A 6,474-nucleotide genomic window follows, 5' to 3' on the forward strand; every position below is an offset into this window, starting at 1 on the left:
GGCCCTGTGGCGGCCCCCCGACGGTGGCCCCGTGCGACCCTGCTGCAGCCGACCGGCAGCGGCCCTGCGACTGTTCCCAGCGGCCCCGTGCGACCCTACGGCGACCGACCGACGGTAGCTGAACGACGGCGGCCCCCGACGACGGCCCCATGCGGCCCTGCGGTGGCCGACCGGCAGCGGCCCCGAGCGGCCCTGTTGCGGCCGACCGGCGATGGTCCCCCGACGGCGGCCCCGCGCGGTCCTGCGCCCCCACGTCCTTGGCCTATTGGTGGCGCCGCGTCCCCCCCCCCCTTTCCTTGGCCCGACGCGGCCCTGCGGCGGTTGGTCGGCAACGGCCCTGCAGCAGCCGACCGACGGTGGCCTCGTGTGCCCCCCACCTCCTATTTCAATTTTTTATTTTTTATTTATCTCATTATTTTTTTTTTATTTTTGCCTCATTAGATTCGGATTTGATTTAAAATTCGATTCGACCCTAATTTAAGAATTTTAAAATATGTTGTATTTCATGAAACCGTAGACCCGTTAGTTGACCAATGTAGGATATTCTACGATATCTGTATAAAATATATATTTGATTATATATTTTTGTATGGGCACCATAAAATATATATATTGATCAATTGATTGTCCAGTTTGGACAGTTTGGGAATTATATTTAATTCTGTAGGTAATTACATTATTCGAACGATATGCTGAGGGTTTGAAAAAAATTTCGGACAGTATTTTTTTTTAGTTTTCCTCACACATTTTCAGCCGTGTAGAAAAAACTAAGGAACAATACTGCCAACATTTTTTTCGGTCCCTATTGTGTATCGTTTGATTAATGTAATTAACCTATAGAATTAATGTAATTTTTGAATGGGATAGGACCTATCTGTACCTATTTGTTGATGATATGATGCATTTATCATGTAAATCTTTTGAAATGATAAAATAATTACTATTACTAAATTTTTTGATTTTGATTTTGTTATAGATTTCTCTGAGAAAATGGTCAGTTCTCGGATTCATGTACTATTGTATTATGATGACATGATACAAAATGACAAAACTGATGTGCAGTACAGTCACCCTGCAAACCGGATGATTAGAGTATCTTCATCATTATCATGTCAAGAATTATTGGACCATTTATACAGTAGTATTCCTGTAGGTAAAGAGAAATATAAAATAAAATTGAAATGGAGATCTCTTAATCTGTCGGGACAGTTAATGCAGAGCAAGTATATCTTAGTTCCAATTGATGACGATGAAGATGTCGAAGAAATGCTGAGCTTTCCTTTGAAATACTTAGAATATCGATTTTTAGAATTATATATTGAAAAGGAGGATGTACCGAGCTTTGGATACTATAGTCGGCTTTTAACCCAAGCAGACAATACTATTGGGCCTTCCTCATCTTTCGTAACTCCTATAGTGTAAACTGACAGTGTTGAGGCCATATTTGCAGAACAACATTTACTACTATCGGTCCTAGTTGTCCAATTATTCAAAGTCATATGGTGACTTCTCCTGTGTCTTCTGCTATGGTGACTTCTCCTTTGGTAGAAGTAGTGGTAAGTGCGGGAGACGACACTCATATAGGAAACAATGACTGGATAGGTGGTGGAATAAATTCTGATAATCTAGGTGAGTCAGATGAAAGCGGAGATGAAGACTATTGGATGGATAAGGATAGTAGCAGTCAAGATGATGATGGTGAAGATGAGGATGATGATGAAGATGTTTAGCCTAATATTAATATGGAAGAATCTCAACCTCATTTGCACGAACCCCTATAATTTTTTAATGATATAAATTTAGATGATGGTGGTTGTGTTAGAGCTAGTCGAAGATTGAACTTTGACTATCAGTTTAGGGACTCCTCGATGACTGAATTTTTTAAAGATCTAATGTTTGAAAGTAAAGATTATGTAAGGAGAACTATTGATCTTTATCACATTATGAAGCATCGGATATACAATGTAGTTCAGTCACATTCAAAGTTGTGGTCTGTACGATGTGCATCATCAGATAATATTTAAAATTATAAATGGAGGCTTCGTGCTGCATTGTTGAAAAAATATGAAGATTTTCAAATCTAAGATATGAGAATCCTCACACTTGTTTGTTTACGGGATTGAATCGATGACCACAAACATGTCAGTGGAAGGATGATTGGCACGCTAGTCCGATATATTGTTGAGAAAGATCTCGGTGTTAGAGTTGAAGCTATTGTGGTAACCGTTAATGATCAATTTCAATATACAGTGTCATACAGGAAAGCATAGTGTGGAAAGCAGAAAGCATTGGTTGATATTTATGGAGAATAGGAGCCGTCTTATGCTAAATTATCCTATTATATGGCTGCACTTCAACATGCAAATCCCGGTACAGTTGTTTTATAGAATTTTTTTTAAATTACGAATTCTAATATTCAGATTTTAAATTATATTTTCTGAGTTTTCAAACCATCCATCCAGGATTTTAGACATTGTCGTCCTGTAATCAGCATTGATGGCACGTACTTGTATGGAAAGTTTAAAGGTAAGATGTTAATTGCAATAAAAATTGATGCAGAGAATGAAATATTTCTATTAGCATATACAATTGTGGATGAGGAGATGACTGCAAGTTAGAGTTGGTTTCTTTTCTAGCTCAGAACACATATCATCAAAGATAGAAATAAAATATGCTTAATTTCTGACAGACATTCAGGTATATTAAATGCCATTGCAGATGAGTCTATTGGATGGAATCCGTCATGTGGCTATCATCGATACTACTTAAGACATATTTGCAGTAATTTCAACACTCATTTTAAAAATATGCAGCTAAAAAGAGCAGTATGACAAACAGGAAGCACTCATCAAGTTCGCAAATTCAATTTTATCATGGGTAGAATCAGAACAGTGAATGAAGAAGCTTGGAGCTAGTTGTCTGTCACGCCCTCGACCCGAGATTTGTGGATCGAGGGTCGCGGCAACCGCCGCATACTCATGAAGAACTCTCTCCATAAGCATGCAAGGCATCTCATCACGATATCAATGCATCGCAGCGGAATAAATTCAAATAATTATTATTCAACTGTAATTCATGTAATTAAATCAAATGTCTTACATCCAATAAAATTTTTCTAAAACAATAAATCTAAATTCAATTGAAGTGTTGACAATGCTAAATCTCGCCTCTAAAAGCTCTGTCCCAATATTTCTTCCCACGTTCGAAATTAATTATCTGAATCTGAAAAATAGAAAGAAAGGTAATGAGCTAGACAGCCCAGTAAGTAACAAATATCTCAACCAGATATTTCAGATATTATAAAATTTTTAAGAATAAAGCTGCAATTAAACATAAAAATATATTTAATATTGATTTAATGCAAACCCAATAATTTCAAATATTCACATATAATAAATCCGATTCGATTCAAAACACTCGAAACTCAACAGCCTCGACTATGACCAACGTTTAACCCCCATTGGCGGGGTCCACATAATACCAGCGCACAACCCCCACTGGCAGGGTCCACAAGTACCAGCGCACAACCCCCACTGGCAGGGTCCAGAAATACCAGCGCACAACCCCCACTGGCAGGGTCCACAAAGTACCAACGTATAATCCCCATTGGCGGGGCCCACTGAAACATAGTTAGGCTGAGAGCATAAATTCGATCTGTATCAAAACACTTAGTACCACAACATATATCATAATCTTTCACTAAACATGTGCATAAATCGATATACCATAACATTTCAAAAACACTTTTCTTTCAAAACATAATTTCGTAAATCATGCATAATTTCAGAGAATAATTATTTATTTTCAGAATAAATATGGAATATCTCGAGAAGATGATTCATTACTTACCTTTCACGGAGCACTGAATGAATGGATCGACTAACTTCTAGGAGATTCTTCCGTGCCTATTATTCAAAATTATATTTTTACATTAATTTTAATTCAAATATAAATCTAAACAAATCCCAACTCAAAACCTCACTTAGAATCGACTCTTTCCTAAACTCGATCAAAATCATTAGATGAGACCTCCTACTATGCTAATCCTAGAGGAATAACTTTAGAGAGAGAAGAATCCATCAAGAGAGAGAAATATCCTAGAGAGAGAAAATTCTAGAGAGAGAAAGTAGAGAGAGAAAATCCAATTTCAGAGAGAGAAAGTCAGAGTTCAGACTGAAAAGAAGAGAGAGAAACTCTCTCTCTCATCAATTTCAATTTTTCTCTTTTTATTTATTTATTTATTTATTTATTTACTTACTTAATTACTTATTTGTTCATATATATATATATATATATAAATATATATATATATATATATTTTATTATTATTATTATTATTATTTTCTTTTCTTTTCTTTTCCTTTTTTTTTTCTTTTTCTTCTTTTTCTTTTTCTTCTTTTTCTTTCCTTTTTCTTCTTTTTCTTCTTTTCTTTTCTTTTTCTTTTCTTTTCTTTTTCTTTTTCTTCTTCTTCTCGGTTCTTCCCGCGCCGGAACAGGGGACCGGCGTCCCCTCGGCCTTGACCGGCCATTCGGGCCACGGCCGCCGCGGCGGAGGCCGGCGGCCGACGGGGGTCACTCCCCCGGTCACGGAGGAGGGTGGCCGGCGATCAATTCCGATCGCCGGCGCCGGAAACTTCAAGGAAAAGAGACCCAAAAACAGAGGTCCCTTTCCCGATCGGAAATCGACGATTTTTGTCGCCGGCAGCCGCGCACAAATGCACGGGAAGGAAGGAGAAGAAAGAGGGGAGGAAGAGGAAAACTTACCTCAGCCTCCGGAGACCTCGTCGGCGGCAATCACGGCGAGAAATCAAAGGGTGTCCGCGGCCTTCGATCGAGAAGAACGGAGAGAAAGAGAGAGGGAGGAGGCCAATGATCGGTCTCAAGAGGGAGGGGGTCTTCTTATAGAGCACCCTAGGACTCCGAGGGGTCCTAGGAGTCCTAATTTGCTCGGGATTCGCCGGAGAAGAAGACTCCTACCGGGAGTCTTCTTCCCGGTTGCTCTGTTTTTTTTTTTTTTTGGGGCTATAACATTCTTCACCCCTAAAAAGAAATTTCGTCCTCGAAATTTTTCATACCTGTCATCATTGTATTGGAAGCCTGTGGATTCTGTTGAGTAAGCGCATAAACTCTTCCCTGGGTTTATTATGATGCTCATACTTTAACGTCCCAATATTCCTAATATTTACCCACCTACACTCATACTATGTCAAATTCTATGTGTCATAATTTATCCACTTATGCTCTGATACCATATTAATTGTCACGCCCTCGACCCGAGATTTGTGGATCGAGGGTCGCGGCAACCGCCGCATACTCATGAAGAACTCTCTCCATAAGCATGCAAGGCATCTCATCACGATATCAATGCATCGCAGCGGAATAAATTCAAATAATTATTATTCAACTGTAATTCATGTAATTAAATCAAATGTCTTACATCCAATAAAATTTTTCTAAAACAATAAATCTAAATTCAATTGAAGTGTTGACAATGCTAAATCTCGCCTCTAAAAGCTCTATCCCAATATTTCTTCCCACGTTCGAAATTAATTATCTGAATCTGAAAAATAGAAAGAAAGGTAATGAGCTAGACAGCCCAGTAAGTAACAAATATCTCAACCAGATATTTCAGATATTATAAAATTTTTAAGAATAAAGCTGCAATTAAACATAAAAATATATTTAATATTGATTTAATGCAAACCCAATAATTTCAAATATTCACATATAATAAATCCGATTCGATTCAAAACACTCGAAACTCAACAGCCTCGACTATGACCAACGTTTAACCCCCATTGACGGGGTCCACATAATACCAGCGCACAACCCCCACTGGCAGGGTCCACAAGTACCAGCGCACAACCCCCACTGGCAGGGTCCAGAAATACCAGCGCACAACCCCCACTGGCAGGGTCCACAAAGTACCAACGTATAATCCCCATTGGCGGGGCCCACTGAAACATAGTTAGGCTGAGAGCATAAATTCGATCTGTATCAAAACACTTAGTACCACAACATATATCATAATCTTTCACTAAACATGTGCATAAATCGATATACCATAACATTTCAAAAGCACTTTTCTTTCAAAACATAATTTCGTAAATCATGCATAATTTCAGAGAATAATTATTTATTTTCAGAATAAATATGGAATATCTCGAGAAGATGATTCATTACTTACCTTTCACGGAGCACTGAATGAATGGATCGACTAACTTCTAGGAGATTCTTCCGTGCCTATTATTCAAAATTATATTTTTACATTAATTTTAATTCAAAATTAAATCTAAACAAATCCCAACTCAAAACCTCACTTAGAATCGACTCTTTCCTAAACTCGATCAAAATCATTAGATGAGACCTCCTACTATGCTAATCCTAGAGGAATAACTTTAGAGAGAGAAGAATCCATCAAGAGAGAGAAATATCCTAGAGAGAGAAAATTTTAGAGAGAGAAAGTAGAGAGAG

Source organism: Elaeis guineensis, chromosome 2 (genome assembly GCF_000442705.2).
Source record: "Elaeis guineensis isolate ETL-2024a chromosome 2, EG11, whole genome shotgun sequence".
Lineage (NCBI taxonomy): Eukaryota > Viridiplantae > Streptophyta > Magnoliopsida > Arecales > Arecaceae > Elaeis > Elaeis guineensis.